Source organism: Cervus canadensis, chromosome 27 (assembly GCF_019320065.1).
Source record: "Cervus canadensis isolate Bull #8, Minnesota chromosome 27, ASM1932006v1, whole genome shotgun sequence".
NCBI classification, from domain to species: Eukaryota; Metazoa; Chordata; class Mammalia; order Artiodactyla; family Cervidae; genus Cervus; species Cervus canadensis.
In genome coordinates this window covers 42,298,559-42,323,495 of record NC_057412.1, presented here as the reverse complement: position 1 = coordinate 42,323,495, position 24,937 = coordinate 42,298,559, and the positions used below count along the sequence as shown (strand labels likewise).

General features: G+C 39.9%; 1 protein-coding gene and 1 pseudogene across 1 annotated transcript in view; one reads left to right on the top strand and one right to left on the bottom strand.

Annotated features, from left to right (window-relative positions):
* Window positions 1-13,874, bottom strand: part of ZPLD1 (zona pellucida like domain containing 1) — a 421,436-nt gene extending 407,562 nt beyond the window's left edge. The window contains exons 1-2 of the mRNA XM_043449013.1: window positions 13,748-13,874; window positions 12,932-13,046 (exon numbers count right to left, since the gene is read on the bottom strand). The gene's annotated coding sequence lies outside the window, so the exon portion shown is untranslated. The remainder of the gene's footprint in view (window positions 1-12,931; window positions 13,047-13,747) is intronic.
* Window positions 13,782-14,163, top strand: LOC122428874 (annotated as a pseudogene).
* Window positions 14,164-24,937: the final 10,774 nt, after the last annotated feature.

The window sequence follows — 24,937 nt, the reverse complement described above, 5'->3', positions numbered from 1 at the left end:
GTGGGTTCAATCCCTGGGTCTGAAAGATCCTCTAGAGAAGGAAATGGCAACCCACTCTAGTATTCTTGCCTGGAAAATCCCATGGCAAGGGGCCTGGTGGGTTATAGTCCATGGGGTCAAAAAGAGTTGAACACAGTTTAGTGACTAAACAACAAATGAGAATGTAGAGAAATGGAAAACCTCGTGCACTGTTGGTAGGAATGAAAATTATTTCAGCCATTACAGAAAGCAGTATGAGGTGTTCTTCAAAAAATTAAAAATAGAACTCTCATATGATCCAGGAACCTCACTTCTGGATTAATAACCTAAGTAAATGAAAACAATATCTGGAAAAGATATGTGCACCCCCATGTTCATTGCAGCACTTTGCCCAACATCCAAGACATGGAAACAATGTAAGTGTCCATTGGTGGATGAATGAATAGAGAAAATATTATATTTATATATTATATGCATTTATATTTGTTATATGATTATATAATTCAGCCATATATCTTGCCATTTGTAACAACACAGATGGATTTTGAGGGCATTACTCTAAGTGAAATAAGTCAGACAGATGAAGACAAACAGTGTATGATATTCCATGTACATAGAATCTAAAAAAGTCAAATTTATAAAAATAGAGAGTAGATTGATGGTTGCCAGAGGCTTGGAGTTTTGTAAGGTGGGGACATGTCAAAGGACATAAACTTCTAACTATAAGATGAATAAATTCTGGGGACTTTAGGGTACAGAATGGCAAATATATTTAACAATACTGTATTACTCAAAAGTTAAGGGAGTAAATCTTGAATGTTATGCCTTCACACACACAGAAAAAATGCTTATTATGGGAGGAATACAGGAGTTAACTAAACTAACATTATTGTGGTAATTATTTTGCAACTTATATGGATATCAAATTATCACACTGTATAACCTAAATTTACATATGTTATTTGTCAATAATATTTTAATAAAGCTGGAAAAAATTAGCACAACTTTATTTCCTTAAGTTTGGTTTAAATCAGGCTACTTTTAAAAAAAGGAAAAATTTCAATTAACACATAGAAAATAACAACCAGAACAACACAACAATAACTGCTGAAAGTAAGGTGTACTTCAGGATGCTAAAATGAGTGGGTGAAAGTTTAAGTGAAAAAAGGATATTTGCATGTTCTCAAAGAAACTCCCACAAAATATTGAGTAATAAGAACAGGGAAATAGTAACTTTTTAGTGGAGATCCTAAGAGACACTAGCCTAGCTAACTGATCAAAGTTAACAACCCTAGTAAAGTACTTTCCAGAATCATCTGCCTTATAAAAGATAAAGAAAAACTAAGGCATTGTCACAGATTGGAAGATACTAAGGAAATGTGACAACTAAATGAAATGTATGATCCTTGCTTGGATCCAGGAATAGAAAAAAAAGAAAAAAAGAAAAAGAATATTTATGGAGAAATGAGCAAAGTCCAAATGAATTTTGTAATTCAGTTAATAGTAACTGAATTAAGGCTTAATACATAGTTTTGGTAATTGTTCTATAATTATGTAAGATGTGAACAAACACAGGCTCGTGAAGGGTATGTGGGAACTCATTGGGCTATTTTTTCAACTCTTCTGCAAATCTAAAATGGTCTCAAAATAAAGAAGTTTTTAAAATGTGATGAGCACATCTTGGAATTCCTAGGACAGGAGGTCTGGAACACTTTGTAAAATCAGCACACACTCATTCACCACTGGGAAACAGTTTCCAAAAGTTCAGAGGAAAGATAGACATGATCTCATGTCCAGAGATCCTAAAGGGAAAGTGATTCAAGAGAAAAAATGAACTGAGACAAAAACATTAAAAATATGATAAACTTGTGAATCATCTTCCTGCCTCTTCCTTTTCCCTACATTCAATCAGCCACTGAATCCTATCAATTCTATCTTCAAAATGTCACTCAATTCGAACCCGTATTACTCTGCACTGAACTAGTTGTATGTTCATCGTCCTCTTGACTAATGACTTCCCTGTCACAAGTTTTCCAAAGTCTAACATATCCTGCGTTCACGTTGCCAGAGTTGTTTTTCTAAAAGAATCTATTTCCCTTCTCTGTTCAAGAACATTCAAGTTGATTCCATTTGGAATAAATCTAAATTCCTGGGAAAACATTTACCACTCCTCATCATTTAGCTGTTCCCTAACTTCAGTCTCGTCTCTGCTCACTCACCTGAGAAGTACTCTACTCCAGCTGCAGAACGAACTGAAGCCCAGTATATATTATGTGGCTTCTGTTTACGTTTCATTTATGAAACAGTCACTTAGTCATTTAGTTCAGTAACTCAGTCGCGTCCAACTCTTTGCGAACCCATGGACTACAGCATGCCAGGCTTCCCTGTCCATCACCAACTCCAAAAGCTTACTCAAACTCATGTCCATTGAGTTGTTGATGCCATCCAATCATCTCATCCTCTGTCGTCCCCTATTCCTGCCTTCAATCTTTCTCAGCATCAGGATCTTTTCCAGTGAGTCAGTTCTTCACATCAAGTGGCCAAAGTATTGGAATTTCAGCTTCAACATCAGTCTTTCCAATGAATATTCAGGACTGATCTCCTTTAGGATGGATTGGATGGATCTCCTTGCAGTCCAAAAGACTCTCAAGAGTCTTCTCCAACACCACAATTCAAAAGCATCAATTCTTCAGTGCCCAGCTTTCTTTATAGTCCAACTCTCACATCTGTACATGACTACTGGAAAAACCATAGCTTTGACTAGATGGACTTTCGTTGGCAAAGTAATGTCTCTGCTTTATAATATGCTGTCTAGTTTGGTCATAGCTTTTCTTCCAAGGAGCAAGAGTCTTTTTATTTCATGGCTGCAGTCACCATCTGCAGTAATTTTGGAGCCCAAGAAAATAAAGGGCACAAACAGAACCTTGCGCACCAGGACCCAGGAGAAAGGAGCAGTGACCCCACAAGAGACTGACCCAGACTTGCCCGAGAGTGTCCAGGAGTATCCGGTGGAGGCGTGGGTCGGCAGGGGCCCACTGCAGGGTCAGGGGCCCTCAGTGTGTGCATGGGAACTTTTTAAGGAGGTAGGCATTATCTTCATTACTTCCACCATAGTTTGGCCTCAGGTCAAAGGAGGAGGGAACACAGCCCTGCCAAACAACAGAAAATTGGATTAAAGGTTTACTGAGGATGGCCCCACCCATCAGAACAAGATCCAGTTTCCCTCTCAGTCAGTCTCTCCCATCAGGAAGCTTCCATAAGCCTCTTGTCCTTCTCCATCAGAGGGGAGACAGAATGAAAACCACAGTCACAGAAAACTAACCAAACTGATCACATTTATGAATAGGATATCACATTACCCAGCTTCTCTGTCCCACAAACTCTTATTCATTCTTGATCAAACATCACTTCTGTTCCAGGCTTCTCTGATTTTTCACAGCCTCCTTATCCCATTCTACATGCTCTACAAGCAAAATTAATCCTGTCTCTCTGCTATGCTCGCACAGAACATTGTGATTACTCTTAATAAGCATATGCTATATTTACTGTATATGGCTTGTAGTATACAAGTTGGCTCACCTGAGTAGAGTATAAGTCTTCTGATGGTAACACTCGTATCTAATTCTCCTAACAATCTCCAGTCTGGACTCACTGCCTAGCAATTAAAGCTCTGTCAACACCATTGAATGGGGTGAACTGATTTAAAATATAACCAAATCTGATTTCTAGGGAATGCAGAGAAAAACAGTTAAAAGAGTATATATATGGATATACATGTTCCTGTTGAACTTAAATTATTAAATGACATTTAAAAAAAAACTAAGAGAAAATAAAAGCCCTATGATCGTAGATGGACCTAAAAGAATAGTATTCTAACAAGAATACTAATAACCAAAATATTTTAGGCTTGTGAAACAAAAATGTCATTGACAACAGAAAGGATCCTATTAGCTACATCAACTTTAAGAAAAATAAGTGGGGAAAGCCAGCTATTTATGAAAGATAAGAATAATGTCAAAGATGAAAAGTAGGAAAAACTTACTCAACTTTTTATTTACATCTTCATCAAGGAGAATGATGTTCACATTATAAGAAAAATTTTGTTAAAGGAAATAAAGCCAGGTTGAAAGAACTAGTTACCAGTTATACTCCAGATTCAGTTATATCCCAGCACCTGAAAACAACTTGATGATATTAATCATTGACATGGAATCATTGTCAGAAATCTTTAAAAAATTATGAGTTGATGTAGTAAAATAAAAAATTGCAATTAAGAACAGAGTGAGAGAGAGACCAATGCAAATCAGTGTTCTGTGAACAAAATGTGAGCTTCATTCACAAGGAACTGTGAGTTTCTCAGTTTAATATTAGACTCAAATGTGATCACTCACCTAGAGCCAGACATCCTGGAATGTGAAGTCAAGTGGGCCTTAGGAAGCATCACTATGAACAAAGTGAGTGGAGGTGATGGAATTCCAGTTGAGCTATTTCAAATCCTAAAAGATGATGCTGTGAAAGTGCTGCACTCATATGCCAGCAAATTTGCAAAACTCAGCAGTGGCCACAGGACTGGAAAAGGTCAGTTTTCATTCCAATCCCTAAGAAAGGCAATCCCAAAGAATGCTCAAACTACCGCACAACTGCTCTCATCTCACACTCTAGTAGAGTAATGCTCAAAATTCTCCAAGCCAGGCTTCAGCAATATGTGAACCGTGAACTTCCAGACGTTCAAGCTGGTTTTAGAAAAGGCAGAGGAACCAGAGATAAAATTGCCAACATCCACTCGATCATCGAAAAAGCAAGAGAGTTCCAGAAAAACATCTGCTTCTGCTTCAATGACTACACCAAAGCCTTTGACTGTGTAGATCACAATAAACTGTGGAAAGTTCTGAAAGAGATGGGAATACCAGACCACCTGACCTGCCTCTTGAGAAACCTGTATGCAGGTCAGGAAGCAACAGTTAGAACTGGACATGGAACAACAGACTGGTTCCAAATAGGAAAAGGAGTACATCAAGGCTGTATATTGTCACCCTGCTTATTTAACTTATATGCCGAGTACATCATGAGAAACACTGGGTTGGAAGAAGCACAAGCTGGAATCAAGACTGCCAGGAGAAATATCAATAACCTCAGATATGCAGATGACACCACCCTTATGGCAGAAAGTGAAGAGGAACTAAAAAGCCTCTTGATGAAAGTGAAAGAGGAGAGTAAAAAAGTTGGCTTAAAGCTCAACATTCAGAAAACTAAGATCATGGCATCCGGTCCCATCACTTCATGGGAAATAGATGAGGAAACAGTGGAAACAGTGTCAGACTTTAGTTTTTTGGGCTCTAAAATCACTGCAGATGGTGATTGCAGCCATGAAATTAAAAGATGCGTACTCCTTAGAAGGAAAGTTATAACCAACCTATATAGCATATTAAAACGCAAAGACATTACTTTGCCAACAAAGGTCCGTCTAGTCAAGGCTATGGTTTTTCCAGTGGTCATGTATGGATGTGAGAGTTGGACAGTGAAGGAAGCTGAGCACCAAAGAATTGATGCTTTTGAACTGTGGAGTTGGAGAAGACTCTTTCGAGTCCCTTGGACTGCAAGGAGATCCAACCAGTCCATCCTGAAGGAGATCGGTCCTGGGTGTTCATTGGAAGGACTGATGCTGAAGCTAAAACTCCAATACTGTGCCCACCTGATGCAAAGAACTAACTCACTGGAAAAGACCCTGATGCTGGGAGGGATTGGGGGCAAGAGGAGAATGGAACGTCAAAGGATGAGATGCCTGGATGGCATCACCGACCTGATGTACATGAGTTTGAGTAGACTCCGGGAGTTGGTAATGGACAGGGAGGCTTGGCGTGCTGTGTTTCATGGGGTCGCAAAGAGTCAGACACGACTGAGTGACTGAACTGAACTGAACTGATACAATACTTAATAGAAAGATGGTTTGCCAGATATTATAAAGCTGTGCTGACCACTATAATCACTAGTCAAATCTCATCACTTAAATTATTTAAGTTTTTAAAAAATAAAAATCAATTCTTGAGTCACACTAGTCACATTTTAAGTACTCAGTAGTCGCATATGGCTAGTGGCTACCATACTGAACAGCATAGGTAATATTCATCACTGCAGAAAGTTCCTTTGGACAGTCCTGTTAAAGGAAGTAGTGAGCACTGGGAACCAGTATCATTTACAGAGAATGTTATACTGAACTAATAAAATTTCTATTATTTCATAGGATTGTTATACTGTTGGAGACAGGGAGTATGTAGATATAGACTATATCGATTTCAAAAAAAATCCAACAAACTTTCTTGTGAAACCCTAGTTGATTAAAAACATAGAAATATGGACAAGTTATAAAACAACTGAGCAAACTAATTGTCCTCACAGACAGCTGATTAATGAATATAATTTTGGAAGAGTGATATACTAGTTTTCTCCAAAATCTTTTCATTGGTCCTCTCTTGCAAATTTTTCATCAATAATTTGCTTACAAATAAAAGGAATAGTTACCAAGCTTTCAAACAACTAAATAACAGACAGATTATGTCATAACTTTCTGGAGGACAACTTACTGAAACATATCAAAACCTGTTACAATTTTACTTACTTCTTGAGTCACAGTTCTACTTCCTCAGGAAATAGTCACAGATGTTTGCAAGGCTTTAGCTACATGGTGTTATTTCTAGCAAAATATCTGGGGGAACTCTAAATGTCAAGCCATGAGACTAATCAAACAGCAATTAATTTGCACTGTTCATCACTATATTTCCTACAATACTATGCACTTCAAGGGTATTTTTAAAATATATCAAATAAAAGATGAATGAAGTGAGGAAAAAATAAAATTATAAAATAAATTATGCCATATGATCATATGCATCACACATGTCTGGTATTGCAATAAATGTATATGTACTGTGTGTATGCATAGAGGGATATATGCATGTACAAAGAGATAAAGACTAGACAGAGATATACTAAAATGCTAATAATATTTAAACTCTGGCAAGGAGTTAGGGAACATCTTTGTTTTCTCCTTTTAACTCAAGATTTTTAAAATCCTGTCATGAATAGATGATTCTTTAGCATAAGGACAACATTTTGAATAAAGAGCAATGGATAATACATGATTATAGAACCGATATTTTAAAGGAAGAAAACACATTCGACAAGCTAGAATCGTGGATCAAAATTAACAAGCAGCAGCTTACTAGGCGCATATATAATGCCCAGCTTTTAAGTTCTTAAAGTCCTCTGGAAAAAGTACAGTTTTGCAAAGACTGACCTAACAATAAGTTTGTTAAAATAAACACAAAAATTTTAAATGCATTTAGTAGCACAATTTCCAAAGGGGTGGATACAAACTTAAATTACATTAACAAGATATTTTGCCCAAAACAGGGAGAGTAATAATGGTCCCTCTGTTCTCTTGGGGTGATACAGCCATACCTATTCACTGGTCTTCCTTTTTTCATACAGTGGAGCTTACCCAGGCAGGGGGTTGGAGAATGGGTAACTGGGAAATTAATATTTCCTAGTATTGTATAGGACTTATATTGTATAAGACTTATATTGTATAGGACTTAATATCCTATACAACATAAGAAAAAATTAGCCAAATTGGTGCTCTTTAGCTTAAAATATAAAAAACTGTAGGAATACCTAGATAGTTGTTTTCATGCACAGGGACTAGATGGTATATTAGGTCACTGACACAGATAAGTGATAGGAGGTCAGATTTCCACTTAGCATAAGGAAAAAGGGCAAGTAAAAACTATACTCAACTCACAAAAACCTACACACAAATGTTTATAAGCATTGCCAAAACGTGGAACCAACCAAGATGTTCTTTAATAGGTAATGGATGAATAAACTGTGGTACTTCCAGACAACAGAATATAATTCAGTACTAAAAAGAGATGAGTTGTCAAGGCATGAAAAGACACAGATGAATATGAAATGTATATTACTGAGTGTAAAAGGACAATCTGAAGAGGCTCCATACTCTGACTCCTGCTATATAGCATTCTCAAAGAGGCAAAACCGTGCAATAATAAAAAGATCAGGGGGTGCCAGGGCTTAGTGGAGAGGGAGGGAGGAGTAGGCTAAGCAGAGAGGATTTTTATGGTAGAGAAACTTCACGACAGCATAGCCGTGGATATATTTCATTACACATGTGTCAAAACCATAGAATGTACATTATCAATAAGGAAATCATGAATAAGACTCTCACTAGAACCTAATCATGCTAGTACTCTTATCTTGGACTTCTCAGCCTCCAGGACTACAAGAAATAAATGCTTACTGTTTAAACCACCTGATCTATTCTACCTTGTTACTGCAGCCTGAAATAACTAAAACAAATACTTTCTGCTTTTAAACCTAAAGTATTGTACCTCTGAGAATATACAATGGTAGGCCAATAGACACCAAAATCCTCAGTGTAACATAATATCTTTCAAGAGCACTCATTTGAAATTTAAAAAAAAAAAATTTTAAGGATTATGTCACTCTTTAAAATATGAAGTACACATAAATTTTAAAAATAAAATAGAGGAATGTCCTTTTTGACATGAAGTGCTTCTAAATTTTCCCCCAGGCCTCACCAATGAGCAAGAAATACAAATTCACACCACCCTTAGAATACTGTAGTGGAAAAGTTAAGAGAAACGCTTATTCACTATGTGCCAAGAACTATATGTTCTGCAGGAGAGGAAAAAGTATGAACAAAGGCCCAGGTGTACCTTTCAAGAGTTGGCTGTTCAGAAGGATCATAGGATAAAAACACTGATCTCTGATGGAGGGCAAATATGATTAACATCCTATACTAAGAAAAGCAGCAACATCTTTCCTGGTTGTGGAATTAACTGCCACTCAACAGTACCATGCCAGTCCTGAGAATGCGATTTCATAAATGTCCTAAATAGGTAGCAACACCCAGGATCTGCTTTCTAAAGAATGCATGGTTGACCTTAACTGACATCTCTCAAGGGAAGATTTAAGTTAAAGCCTACTTTATCCATGGAAGGTCCAGTCTTTATTGGTGCCATGGACATATACAGATATTCTAATTAATTTCCCTTTTATGCTTCCCTTTTTGAAGTATATTTATTGTCACACAGCGTATGCAGGAAAAAGAAGAAGAAAAACAACTTACTTCCATGGCTGGTGAATTTGACACATTGTGTATATCAACATGAACCAAATAAAAAGAGAGGCAAGATGAAGTGAACATGTGAAAAGGAGAAATGTTAAATATATAAAAATAATGAAATATATCTTAAAAATCATGCACTGTCACAAAAACTAAAGCATTTCTATTGCTACATTCACATAATCAATAAACTGAAACTAGTCATACAGAGGCATACACTCTGCAATCCAGAAAGCTCATTTAATTGGTGAAAGACTCAAACCAGGTTTTTGAGACAAAAGGTTATTTCTCAGCAGGATCCCAAAATTCAGAGTATCATTTCGGACCACATCAGCTTAACATCATTATTAATTTCTATGCTTGCTGCATAGTTTGCACATCTCCATCATCCAGGTTTCTGTGTGTAGAGATGAAAATGATGGAAATTAAACAAGCCACACCTGCTGAGGCATTGGGAAATTGGATGACCTTGAATAGGTTACTTAATCTTAGTCATATGTAAAATGTGGGAAATACCTACCTCATTATGTGAAGATAAAATGAGATAATGTACAGAAAGTGCTAGTGTCTGGTACATGGTGGGTTCTTTTGAAAATAGTTGCTATTCATTGCTATTGCAGTCTCTACAACTACGGCTTGTCCCTCAACAAACTGCCAAATGACTTGCCAAACAATGCTAGGAGACGCATGTGGGTCTGTGCTACCCTCAGAAAGTGAGGGAGTTATGGAAACCACCTTTCAGGGGCCTTTGACACACACAGGGATGGGTGTATCCAGACCTATCTAGGAGACGATCTATATGGGTTTTAATAACCTGCCCAAGCTTGTGTCACTGACAAAGCCCAATAAAAATTCCCAGGAAATAAAACAGAATCTGAGTAATGAAATAAAGTCTAACCTTTCTTTCTGTTTTTCTTTGTGCTTCGTCTAGGGTCACCGGCTCACAGGGCGCAGTGTATAGAGTGCTCCCGAGGCCCTTCATACCAGGGTGCTGCCGCGAAAAGGTGGCGCAGACGCCTCGGCTCCACGGACCGCGTGTCCCTCAGCGATTCAAGATGGCGGCGGCGGCGGCCGGCTGCGCGCAGAGGCGCTGCGCAGAGGCCTGAGCGGCCCCTTGGCCTTCTCCTGAGAATTCCCCCTCCCTGAAGAGGTCTCTGTAAAGCGGCCCCGCCCCTGACCTATCAGGGGAGTTTATGCCCTTGAGCAGGAGTGCCCAACCTCCAGACCTTAAACTCCTTTCAGATCAACCATGGCATTAGATTAGAAATAAAGTGCACAGTAAATGTAATGCACTTGAATCATCCTAAAACCATCCCCCACCCCCACCCCCACCCCCATACTCGGTCCATGGAAAAATTGTCTTCCACGAAATCAACCCCTGGTGCCAAATGTATTGGAGACCGCTGCTTTAGAGTGTGAGCTCACATCTATCCATTCTCTGTTCAAAGAAGTTTTCCTTTGCTTCTGGATCCGACTTGGTCTGTCCGCTTCTATGGGTTAGAAAGTCTCCAGGCAGAAGGACCCTTGTTGGGGACTGACTCAAAACGGTCAGTCACAACTGCAAAACATTGCAAACTCTTTCCCAGAGTGATCAAGAAGTAAGCCCTGGAAGTTTCGTTTTAAGCCCTCCTCTATGGGCTTTAAATTGGTAAAAATATTATATGCTTCCTCAGAGTGGTGTAAGATTCTTGGCAGGCATGGATGGGTTAATCTAAAAGGTATCAAAGCCATCGCAGTTACCCTCCCCCAGAAGAATTCCCTAGGGATTGACCGATAACCAGGACATGCCATAGACAGACAGCAGCCCACTCTGCACAGTGGGGCTAGGTGGGATGGGATGTAAATGAAAGTGAGGAAAGAGATGAACAGAGTAAACTGAAGTGCCCCAAGGCATTGGTACATGAAAGCATCGAGGCACTGCCCTCTAATACTAAAGGTCCTTAGGGAATGTAGAGTAGAGTAAGCTACCTTTCTATATATATCCACATCAAAAGCCAGAAGGGAATGCTTATAGTTCTGTTCATGATAAAATAGTCAAAGAAGAAAAGAGGCAAGGATGCAGCAAATTGACATGCAGATGAGACCCACATAGATCAAATAGGTTGTCAAGGATGTTCACAGCGAAATGCTTGTGTGGAAACTCAAGCTTTCAGGGAAGTAGGAAAGATCACCAGATTCTCACCCCTGGTGAGGCTACTTTGTGACACAGGTGAAAAGCCAAGTGCCCATCTTAGATTTTATAAGAAAATGTGAAAAATGACTGAATCACAGCAAAACCGTCACTCATGCCTTTGTAGAATATACAGATGAGAATGTGTCCAAGAAATCTCAAATCTGTCTACAGAAGTCAAATATTTGGGAATGAAAGTAAGCTCTGCTTTCAGCATGAGGAAGTCTTGAGGTTTAACAAGTCACATGTATTTAAGTTTTCACTACCAGGTTAGGGCAGATGGGCAAATCAGACTTATCGTTATAGCCTGCCACAAAATTATGATGTCTAGAGTGTAGCCCGAGACCCAAGCTTGAGTAGGTGCAGATCAGAAAAGCAACTTGAGGTATTTCCCTGGCAGTCCAGTGGTTAAGAATCCACACTTCCATTGTAGGGCGCATGAGTTTGATCCCTAGTCTGGGAACTAAGACTCCTCATGCTGCATGGCCAAAAAATAAATACAAATGAATTTTTAAAAGAGAAATAATTAAAAGAAGAAATCAATTTTTAAAAAGAAAAGAAAAGCAGGTTGATTTTCTCCTTCCCCTCTGGGCTGGATGGAGCCCACAGCAGCTATGGGAATCTCAGAAGGAAGGCTCCAATTTGTGGGAACCAGTGGTGGTTCATGGGGATGGAATTGAGAGTTCCAAGAAGCCTACTACAGGATTCAGACTTGCCCAGTTATGTTTAGAACACTGAAGAATGTGCTGACAGAAGCCCATTTTTGTGTGACTGGGAAGTCTCTAAGGAGAAAACCCAGGTTGAAAGAGTTATGCATAATGAGCTCCACTAACCACAAAGAGTTTTATGAAGGGATGGATGAGGGGTGTGGACCCAACATGGCAGCACTAACTCTCCTAAGTCCCAGTTGGACTAATGTTTGAGACCTGGAGAGAGGAAGGAGACTGAGCTAAAATCTGAAAGGGGGGTGTTTAAAATTCAGCAAGCCCTCAGCACAGGTGTGAGGCCTCACTTCCAGAGTATGACACAGCAAGGGTGTGTTCCCCTTTGCCACGGCCTGCCCAACCCCACAGCAGTGGCTTCCTGAGGATTCCAGGATCCATTAACGCCTGGAGGACATGCAAGTGATGCCCTTTAGTAGTTAAGTAGTTTGGGAGCACATGTGACACTGCCCTTGGTGGTGAATATTCAGGGCACATTATAAAGAACTGAAGCTCTTATGAGAACAAAGGGACCAGGGCCTGTGTTACTGTGATTACTCTGTTCTAATGAGACAATATCATGTTCTTGTTTAATCACGTGAGCTCAGAAATCAAATGACCTGGGTTCAAACTCAGGTTCCATGCTAACTGTGCAAACAACTCACCAATGTCTCTGGGTCTCAATTTTCACATCTATTAAGTAGGGGTAAGGGTAGGACCTAACTCACAGACTCATTGAGATGATTAAATAAGTAAAAAGCTCAGAAAAGTTTCTGGTACATAAAAAGGGCTCAACAAGTATTAAGTTTGTTTCTTGTTTTTTAACTAATGAGTGTACCCACTGGTTGGTGATAGCTAAAAAAATTCATGAAAGAAATACTTTCTTCACCAAAACCAAAAAAGATTTCTATTACTTACATCAAATCTACATGCATAATCAGGCTTGAAAGAGCTTCTGGGAGCTATACCAGGATTCACTGATGCATATGCAGGTCCTTCCTCTTCCAAAAATCACTTAAAGGAGCCTACAGCTCTAAAATATAAAAATAGGTTTAAATAAGCAAGAATCGGAACATAAATGGAACCAAGACAGAGCTAAAAAACATACACACTTGCTAGCTGAACTATATAATAGAGAGGTCAAAGGCCTTTCGAGATACATAGAACCCTGTTTTGACATGCCCTAATCTGGCAGGGATGGTGGGACATGGTAATTTATATTAATGTTGCCCTTTTTATATTTCAAGTGCACAATTGTGATGGAGATAGCATATAGTTGCTGTCACACTATGCGGCCTGTGTACAGAGTCCTATCAAAAGACAAGGAAGAAGTAAAGAAATAAAACTCAATTTTGTTTCCCTGCCTCAGAAAAAACAACTCCTTGGACCAACTTAAATATGGAAACCTAGGGAGACAAGCTTAAAGTAGTGATTTGCATGGGTGCCAATCAGAAGAGTCAAGTATCTTCATTTATTTTAAATACTCTTTATCATTCAGGAATAATTCACCAATCGTCAATAGAAACCACTCTACAAAGTTGGTATATTAAAGAATTGTTGTTAGAGTGTGTGTAGGTTGCCATGCAAGCAAGCAATTTGTCCATGTGATCAAAGCCAGTTGGAAAATGCTGAGTTAGGAAAGCTGGGTACCAATTTGGCAAACATAAAAAGGTGTCCCCTGGAACCTGAAATAGACAATATTATTTTACAGTTTTAAAGGAAAAAAGTATTTACCACATAAAGTTCAATTTGCTTGGAGTATGTGATCATGCAGGCTCAGGGATATGGAAGAGACGAGAAGAGATGGGGAGTTTCCGGTGAGTGCGGCTTCCTCAACATGGCGGCACCCTTGTCAGTGGAGGCGGAGTTCGGAGGCAGTGTGGCAATCCTGTTCAACAGTGTGGAGAAGCATCAAGTCACCTTACCTGGACAGGAGGCACCCTGGGACATCCCGAACCTCCTTGTCTGGATCAAGAAGAATTTGCTAAAAGAGCAGAGTGGCCAGAGCTGTTTTTCCAAGGCAACAGCTATTCATCCCTGCAGGCAGGGATTCTGGGGTGCTGATTAACGATGCCGACTGGGAACTGCTGAACTACCAGCTTCAGGACCAGGACAGCGTCCTCGTCATCTCCACGCTGCATGGTGGCTAAGGGCCACTCTCTGTGTCTGGGCCCCCTGGGGGTGGGGAGAACAGAACGATCAGACGTCCCCTGGGGCCCTTGGCTGCCTTCCCACTCTGTCCCCTGAGCTCCCTCCAGGCAGGGAAGAGAGTCCAGGTGCTGAAAATGAGACTTTCTCAGGCACGTGAGCAAGGGAAGGCAGGCCGGCTGGCCGGTGCCTGGGCCGGGCACTCCTTCTCCCAGCCCCTAAGGTGGGGGAGGGTGCCCCTCAGCGTGGCAGGAGTGGAGGGGGTCTGTGTGGCCCGGGAACACAGCTCTGCCCTGCTTATGTGTCCCTGACTTACCGCTGATAAGGCACGGAGGCTCCTGGGCCACGGTGCCTTCCTGGGGAAGATGAATGAACCTCAATAGCGGATGGCAGGCACTTCCTTTCTCAAAAATTGGAAACTGAAGCCTCCATCTCAGTTTCCCTGTCTAGACAGCAGAGGTCTCTGCCTGTCCCCCGCTGATATTGTTATGGAACCCCGGCTGGGGTCCCTTATTCAGTGCTCACCATCCCCCCAAGCACACACACAGCAGGTGCTCCTCCAATAACACCCCTCCTCCTGCTCCACCATCCACAGCCCTTAGCCCTGGCCAGCCTCTCCACACGTGGGCCACCAGATGGGCTCCTGAAATCCTCCCCCTGGCAGAAGGCTGCCTACATGCAGCTCATTCCACTGGGGATAAAGAGCAGGAGTGTGTACACCTAGACCTTGAACTGGTAAACGGAGGCGTGAGGTGGGGGATTCAGTTGTGCCTCAGTCTCCACCCCAAATTTTTATAGTATCTGAAAATTGAGGGGGCTTCCCATGGCTCAGGCAGTAAAGAATCTGCCTGCAATGCAGGAGACGTGAGTTTGATCCCTGGGTCAGGAAGATCCCCTGGAGAAGGGAATGGCTACCACTCCAGTATTCTTGCCTGGAGAATTCCTTGGCCAGAGGGGCCTAGCGGGCTACAGTCCATGGGGTTGCAAAGAGTCGGACACGACTGAGTGACTTAACACACACAGGAGAGATGGGATAGTGATGAAATACAAATTCTCACCTCATTTTCATATATAATGAGTTTTATGCATGTTACCCAATAGATCTGAATTCAAGATTCAAATCAAATGCTGTCACAAAGTGATTGGGAAGAGATTTGCAGCTAAGCATTTGAATAACCCATACCAGTCTGTTTAGTGATGCTTTCATCCTCTACCTTCACCACAAAGTGCTAATAAATGGGAGAACAGAGAGCACATGGTCCCTATTACTCCCAAACAGATCTTACTTCGGGTTTCTTTAACCCAGTGGCAGTCCCATCCTCAGAGTCCGGACGCCTGAATCAACTCTGATTCTCCTCTGCCTTCCCATTCCCTCTCCTCATTCCAGTTAGTGGCCATACTCTGTGCCTTCTACCCAAGCCATGTTTCTGGCGTGAATCTTCTGTTTGTGTCTCATATCTCTTCACCTGACTTAACTATAGTGTTACAGTGTTAGTCGTTCAGTCGTGCCCGACTCTTTGCCACCCCATGGGTTCAGCCCACCAGGCTCCTCTGTCCATGGGATTTTCCAGGCCAGGATACTGGAGTGGATTGCCATTTCCTTCTCCAGGGGATCTTCCCAACCCAGGGATCGAACCCGGGTCTCCTGCACTACAGGCAGATTCTTTACCGACTGAGCTACAAGGGAAGCCAACTTAACTATGATACCCCCATTGAATGTCCCTAGCTTTTGCTTCACTCTCTACATAACTAATGTTATGCATTGTGACCACAGTGATCTATAACCCTAGCTTTTTAAAGAGGCAGGTAAGGAATACCTTGGCAGTCCAGCAGTTAAGACTCTGTGCTTCCACTTCAGGGCACATGGGCTTGATCCCTGGTCAGGGAACTAAGATTTCACGTGCCACACAACACAGTCAAAAAAAAAAAAAAAAAAAAACTGGAATTGCCAATCAAAATAAAAAGGGGAAGACCCAAATAATTATATAAAAATAAAATTAAAAAGTAAAGAAACAGGTAAATTTACTTTTCATCTCTCTTATAGCAGAAAGTGGAGCAGTTGCACACCAATTTACAAACTTGAGACTGAAGTAAAGTAAAAAAAAATAAACTCCAATTCTGTTTCCCTGCATCAGTAACACTCTATGAAACCAACTCCTTGGACCAACTTAAGTATAGAAACCTAGGGAATAAAAGGCAAGCTTAAAGTGGCAGTTAGTATGGGTGCTAATCAGAGGATGTCTGCCTCGCTCGGTCTGAAATACGTCCTAAGAAATATTGAAAGGAAGGAATATGAATAGTGCGTCTCAGCACCCTGCTCTTGATCTACAGCAGCTCAGTGATTTTCATGTCTCTGCATCTCCTTGGATAACCTTATGGAAAACCCAACAAGGAGCCAACAGAAAATGAGTAATGGTGCGGTGACTCAGACAAGAGCAAGATGTCTCCGAATGAAAGAAAACAGTGTGTTCCAACCACAGGAAATCAGAAGCAGGAATCATCATAAGAGCCAAAAGGCAGACTTGAGGCAGCACATCTGCCAACCACAAAAAACTTTCCGCAGGTTGCAACTGGATTAAGCTAGTGGCTGTCCTGAGTAAAGACTCCAGTGTCAAAAGTATGCTACCTTCTCTGATCCCTTAAATATGGTTTCCTTTTGATATATTGTTTTAAAATCCCTCTGTGGCAAGCATTTCCTAAAGCTCTGCTATGTGAGAGGATTATCTATCCATTGCAGGAGGGTCTGTACATTCACAATAGCTTTTCAGCTGTTGGGATGGACTTGTGGTACATCATGCTGACTTCCAACTCATGGAAGTTGGGTAAATAGATAAAGATAAATAGATATCTCTATTTCTCTGCTTGCTTATTAACATAATCCACATCTTAGAGGGCCTACTAATATTCCCAGAAAAAAACTTACACAGGTATCCCTGGCTTTTCAAAAGTTTGGTTTACCCCACTTTGCTTTCACGAAAGACCTATGTTAGTACGTATTTTCACTGACCAAAAGAAATCCCAAGAGGATTTTGCTTTTATGGAAAAAGGCAAAAGATGAAAATAGCATTCGGTGTTTATTTTGCAGAAGCTGTTATAGAGACAGAGAGCACCCGAGCCACGAGAGTGGCCCCACCAAGCTCCTTCCCCGGGAACTACACTCAACATCTCAGCATCAGGCCACCAACCGTAGCTTTGAACTCTGTGAGCATCTGTGCTTTCTCCCCACTTATTTTGTGTATCCGTTAGCAAGGTGTGTCCTCAGATAACTCTTTATTTGCTTCATGCCATTTCAGCTTACCAAAACATTTCATAGAAACACTGTACTTTAAGGAAGCAGGGGAAACCTATATTTCTTGGCTTTCCTTACTAGTAGGTACTGGCAGCCACCATAATATAGTTCTGGTCAATAAAGTGTAAGCTGAAGTCATTGGGTGGAGCTCCTAGAAAAACCTGTTAAAGAATCATCTGACGTACACCTTTGCGCTCTTTCTCAGATTTTATTTCTCATTCCTGAAATGTGGACAACAGCTAGAGCCATCATCTTGCAACCATGAAAGAAACGCAGGAGAATAATAAAGACTTCAACCCCAATAGCCTCACGCTACTGAACAAACACCAGCAACCATCTATCTCTGGGTTTCTTGTTACATGAGAAAATAAAACATTATTTAATTAATAACATTCTGCTTACTATTAAATGCACTTAATCAGAAAAAAACTGACACAGTAGTTTAAATGGGAAATAACAAGATTAATTAATATTCCATCCATGATCTGTGATGGATCCTTCCTTTTGTATATATGTCTGTGTGTCTGTGTGTGTTGTACACTCATATCTACAGTATGCTATGTTAACTCTCAGATGATGTTATGGACTGAATGTTTGTGTTCCCTCAAAATTCATAAGTTGAAGCCCTGCCTCCCAATGTGTTGGCATTTGGAGACTGGGCTTTTAGGAGGTAATTAGGGTGAGAAGGACAGAGAGTTGAATGTGTATCCAGGACATCCAATTCTGACATGAGTTCTTTCCATTATCTTGAGAAATTTTACTTAATACTAAATCTGTTTCCCTCACTATAAAATGGGAATATTTGGCATTACCTATTAAATGCAATATTTATAAATCTTTAAAGCAGGGCTGGGAAAAGAGTAAACATGCAAAAGAGCTCCTGTTATTAATAATCATGATAATGATGATGACCTGAATTGGATAACGTTTCCTAAACTCATCATAACCAGCAGTGGAAATGACACTCTGGTAGACAGTGAGTGGTGGTCATATTTTAATTATTTTTTTATATTTTAAATTTTTTAGCAAAAGACAGTGGTTAAAACCTTCGAATTTGGAGTCAGACCTAGAGTCAACGCATCTTCAACACCAATATATACTATGAACTTAAGCAGGTTCTTACTTCTCTAGCAATAATTCTATAAGTATAAGATTCTTAATATTTACTATAAATAGAGCCTGGTGGAATTAGGTGCATCAAAAAATTCATTCTGCTTCTTATTTAGATGTATCTAGAAATCAGGGAAAATTAAAAGGCAATACCTCTTGTTGAGAAATGAGACAATCAAAACATTACTGACTGATAAAATTTAAGGCAAATTATCCAAATTGAATGAATTAAATTCAAAATAATTTAGGTGTATAAATGGGATAGCTTCTAGAGACAATACTTCAACCATACTTTCCATGTTGCTTTTGTAGATCAAGACAAGCAACCTATGTCTTTAGCTTATTGGCACAAAGGGAGCTCTTCTGGAATCTTTAAAAATATTTATTTGAGGGGTTTTCAGAAGTAACATTACATCTAAGCTAGAAGTGCTGATTAAAGAATGGAACTTTGGCCTGTTTAAGGTGTTATGGTTCTTTAATTTCATAGAATAAAAAAAAACATGCAGAATAAGTTAGTGTATCATAAACTATGGCCTTCCCGCCACTTATGGAAGCAAGCTGTTGTTACCATACCATGGAGGTCCTGTTTGGTAGAAACAAATTTACTTTGTAAATAACTCCTCCCTTTTCCAGGGCTCCAGAGAGATGAGGATTCTTTTTACTAAACAGGTTCTCACATTTCCACTTATGACACAGTGCATTGATTATGCAATAGTATCTCTAATATCCAAGTTAGTCTACCTTTGTTTTTGCTTCTGAATGGTTGTGTTTAATTTTTCACCCCAACCCAGGACAACAAACCTTCTGGATGTAGATCATTCAGTTCTTTTTGAGTCTGTAGATTCAAAGAAAGAAAAAGAACTTACTGTTTAGTATATCTTCAGGTTAAACTTTTGAGTATCTTAATTAGGACATTTATTTTAGCATTGGATTATTTGGCAACCAATTATCAAAGGATGGTTAAAGAGCTAGGTTCAAACAGGCAAAATTGAATCTTCATGTCTTTTTGGATGCTGTCTTTACAAGTAACTTGAATTAAGATTTTAAATTTAAATATACATGTGGGAATGAGACCTAGCAACTCTATGCAGAAAGAAATGGCTACCCACTGAATAACTTTGAAATGATTCTTAACTGTGTTCACTGTACTGACTCACAAGAGCACAGGGAATATATTTCACTCTTCATTTGCTTCTCATGGCTGTATGTAGTCTACTTTTTATAGTAAGCTATAAAGGCTTAAAATAAATATCATCCTTTTCTGTCAAAACCAATAATATAGCTGTCACTTCCAATCTAAATTTATAAACAGAAGTGTCAATTACCTTAAAAGAAGGAAGGATATTCATAGATGTTTACAAATAACACCAATCCATTTTACTTTGCTCTACAAACTGACTTGATTCACTAGGCGATCTAATCTCAGGTTGTATCAGGACCATTACATAAATTGTTGGAGTCACTCAGAAAGAAAATGAGGGATTAACACTTTTATTTAAAAATTAAGAATTTCATAATGCAGAGGTGCATTAAACTAAGCATGGGGCCCTATTGAGCACATGGCCCTAAGCAAATGCACAGTTCACACATCCCTGAAGTCAACCCTGAAGGGCATCAGTTCAGTTCAGTCGCTCAGTCATGTCCAACTACTTGCGACCTCATGGACTGCAGAACGCCAAGCCTCCCTGTCCATCGCCAACTCCCAGAACTTACTCAAACTCATGTACATTGAGTCAAGACGCCATCCAACCATCTCATCCTCTAACATTCCCTCCTCCTCCCACCTTCAATCTTTCCCAGCATCACGGTCTTTTCTAGTGAGTCATTCTTCACACCAGGTGGCCAAAGTATTGGAGTTTCAACTTCAGCATCAGTCCTTCCAATGAATATTCAGGACTGATTTCCTTTATATGGACTGGTTGGATCGCCTTGCAGTCCAAGGGACTCTCAAGAGTCTTCTCCAACACCACAGTTCAAAAGCATCAATTTTTCAGTGCACAGCTTTCCTTAGAGTCCAACTCTCACATCCATACATGACTACTGGAAAAACAATAGCTTTGACTAGACAGACCTTTGTTGGCAAAATAATGTCTCTGCTTTTTAATATGCTGTCTAGGTTGATCATATCATTCCTTCTAAGGAGCAAGTGTCTTTTAATTTCATGGCTGCAGTCACCATCTACAGTGATTTTGGAACACCCCCAAAATAAAGTCTGTCACTGTTTCCATTGTCTCCTCATCTATTTGCCATGAACTGATGTGACCAAATGCCATGATCTTACTTTTCTCAATGTTGAGTTTTAAGCTAATGCTTTTTCACTCTCCTCTTTCACTTTGATCAAGAGGCTTTTTAGTTCCTCTTCACTTTCTGCCATAAGGGTGGTGTCATCTGCATATCTGAGGTTATTGATATTTCTTCCAGCACTCTTGATTCCAACTTGTGCTTCATCCAGCCCAGCATTTAGCATGATGTATTCTGCATATAAGTTAAATAAGCAGAGTGACAATATACAGCTTTGACTGTCCCGATTTGGAACCAGTCTGTTGTTCCATGTCTAGTTCTCACTGTTGCTTCTTGACCTGCATAAAGATTTCTCAGGAGGGCAGTCAGGTGGCCTGGTATTCCCACTTCTTTAAGAATGTTCCACAGTTTGTTGTAATCCACACATTCAAAGGCATTGGAGTAGTCAATAAAGCAGAAGTAGATGCTTTTCTGGAACTCTCTTGCTTTCTTGATGATCCAGCAGATGCTGGCAATTTGATCTCTGGTTCCTCTGACTTTTCTAAATCCAGCTTGAACATCTGGAATTTCACGGTTCACATACTGTTGAAATCTGCATTGGAGAATTTTAAGCATTACTTTGAACATTAGCGTGTGAGATGATTGTAACTGTGCAGTATTTTGAACATTCTTTGGCATTGCCTTTCTTTGGGGTTGGAATGAAAACTGATCTTTTCCAGTCCTGTGGCCACTGCTGAGTTTTCCAAATTTGCTGACATGTTGAGTGCAGCACTTTCACAGCATCATCTCTCAGAATTTGAAATAATTCAACTGGAATTCCATCACCTCCACTAGCCTGTTTGTAATGATGTTTCCTAAGGCCTGCTTGACTTCACATTTCAGGATGTCTGGATCTAGGTGACTGATCACACCATCATGATTATCTGGGTCCTGAAGATCTTTTTCATATAGTTCTTCTGTGTGTTCTTGCCACCTCTTCTTAATATCTTCTGCTTCTGTCAGGTTCATACCATTTCTGTCCTTTTTTTAGCCCATCTTTGCATGAAATGTTCCCTTGGTATCTCTAATTTTCTTGAAGAGATCTCTAGTCTTTCCCATTTTATTGTTTTCCTCTATTTCCTTGCACTGATCACTGAGGAAGTCTTTCTTATCTCTTCTTGCTATTCTTTGGAATTCTGCATTCAAATGGGTATATCTTCCTTTTCTCCTTTGCTTTTCACTTCGCTTCTTTTCACAGCTATTTGTAAGGCCTACTCAGACAGCCATTTTGCTCTTTTGCATTTCTTTTTCTTGGGGATGGTCTTGATTCCTGTCTCCAGTACAATGTCACGAACTTCCGTCCATAGTTCTTCAGGCACTCTGTCTATCAGACCTAGTCTCTTAAATCTATTTGTCACTTCTACTGTATAATAATAAGGGATTTGATTTAGGTCATACCTGAATGGTTTAGTGGTTTTTCCCATGTTCTTCAACTTAACTCTGAATTTGGCTATAAGGAGTTCATGATCTGAGCCACAGTCAGCTCCTGGTCTTGTTTTTGCTGACTGTATAGAGCTTCTCCATCTTTGGCTGCACAGAATATAATCAGTCTGATTTCGGTGTTGACCATCTGGTGATGTCCATGTGTAGAGTCTTCTCTTGTGTTGTTGGAAGAGGGTGTTTGCAATGACCAGTGCGTTCTCTTGGCAAAACTCTGTTAGCCTTCTCCCTGCTTCATTCCGTACTCCAAGGCCAAACTTGCCTGTTACTCCAGGTGTTTCCTGACTTCCTACTTTTGCATTCCAGTCCCCTACATGAAAAGGACATCTTTTTTGAATGTTAGTTCTAAAAGGTCTTGTAGGTCTTCATAGAACCATTCAACTTCACCTTCTTCAGCATTACTGGTTCAGGCATAGACTTGGATTACCGTGATATTGAATGGTTTGCCTTGGACATGAACAGAGATCATTCTGTCATTTTTGAGATTGCATCCAAGTACTGCATTTTTTACTCTTTTGTTGACTATGATGGCTACTCCATTTCTTCTAAAGGATTTCTGACCACAGTAGTAGATAAAATGGTCATCTGAGTTAAATTCACCCGTTCCAGTCCATTTTAGTTCACTGATTCCTAGAATGTTGAAGTTTACTCTTGCCATCTCCTGTTTGACCACTTCCAATTTGCCTTGATTCATGGGCCTAACATTCCAGGTTCCTATGCAATATTGCTCTTTACAGCAATATTGTACATGTGTGCTTACTATACAAGAAAATGAAAGTGCTATCCTTTGCCTTTGAAAGCCCTTTGACAAAGGAAATGGATATTGTATATCATGTCCAATATCAAATTACCCGGATAATTTAAAGTTGACAGAGGGATCTACATCAGAACTTAGATGTCAGATATCACCACAGCTCATGACCTCTTTCTGCACTCATTTGTATTTGCCTAATCTCTCACATATTCTCTTTGCCAAGTCCCTCTACATCCCCACCATGAATTTGCATCAGGATGTAAATATGCCTTCACACAGTTCAGTTCAGTTCAGTTCAGTTGCTCAGCCTTGTCCGACTCTTTGCGACCCCACAAAGCGCAGCACACCAGGCCTCCCTGTCCCTCACCAACTCCCAGAGTTTACCCAAACTCATTTCCATTGAGTCAGTGATGCCATCCAACCATCTCATCCTCTGTCGTCCCCTTCTCCTCCTGCCCTCAATCATTCGCAGCATCAGGGTCTTTTCAAACAAGTCAGCTCTTCGCATCAGGTGGCCAAAGTATTGGAGTTTCAGCTTCAGCATCAGTCCTTCCAATGAACACCCAGGACTGATCTCCTTTAGGATGGACTGGTTGGATCTCCTTGCAGTCCGAGGGACTCTCAAGAGTCTTCTCCAACACCACAGTTCAAAAGCATCAATTTTTCAGCGCTCAGCTTTGTTTATAGTCCAATTCTCACATCCATACATGACTACTGGAAAAACCATAGCCTTGACTTCACACAGTATCTATGTGCAAATAGTCTTATCAGGTCAAAAGTCACAGGAAAATTCCACACATTCATGACACTGATTACTCTGTCTTCAGTGAGCGAATATCTAGCCTTGTTGGATTTGAAAACAAGGAGAAAAAGTTCTCAGTATTTTGTTTGTTTTGCTTGTTTTTTGCTTTTTTTATGGTTAACAAGACCATAGGGAATTATGTAGCAGTGAGGCAATCTTAGTGAATGTCTCAGCAACTGCTTTGGCTAAGAGTGTTACTCCTGGAAAGCAAGGAGCCATATTCCTCCATAGAAAAGTCAGGTGAGTGTATACTGTAGAATTAAAAAGAGATGAAAACAAGACTTCCCTGGTGGTCCAGTGGTTAAGACTCTGTGCTTCTAATTTAGAGGCCACAGGTTTGGTCCATAATTGGGGAACTAAGGGCCCACATGCCATGTGGCACAGTCAAATTTAGAAAAAGAGAGAAAAGAACAAAGGAGGGGAGGGGAAGGGAAGTGTTGAGAATTTGGGATTTGCAAATATAAGCTATTATACACAGAATAGATAAATAACAACATCCTATTGTATAGCACAAGGAACTATATTCCACATCCTGTGATAAACTATAGTGGAAGAGAATATGAAAAAGAATATATATATACATATATATAATTGAGTCATTTTCTAGAAATAATGCAACACTGTAAATCAACTATACTTCAATAAAAAATATTTTTTAAAAAGATGAATACAGATGGTGAAGAATAGGCTAAGTATAAAATACTTGCTTCCAAGTATATAATCAATGAGAAGGCTGAAGAGAACAGAGCATTCACGGTCTGGGGACATGGTTTGATGAAGCTCTGGATAAACCAGAGGAGTACTGTTTTTGCCATAAGCCAATTAGAAATCTCAGGATTAAGAACAGAATCTTAAAATACAAATGGTTCTTGAACATTTAAAAGATGATTAACCTGAATCATAAAAAGGAAATGAAAATCAAAATTGCATTGAGATACTATATCACACCTACTAGACCGGGTAAATCCAAGAGTTTGAGAGAACATTCTGATGGTGAAGCTGTGGGGAAACAGGCACTTTCATACCATTTCAATGGAAGAGTCTTGCAGTAAATACAGTGCCTATGGAGGGCTATTTGATTACAGCTAGCAAAATTACAAA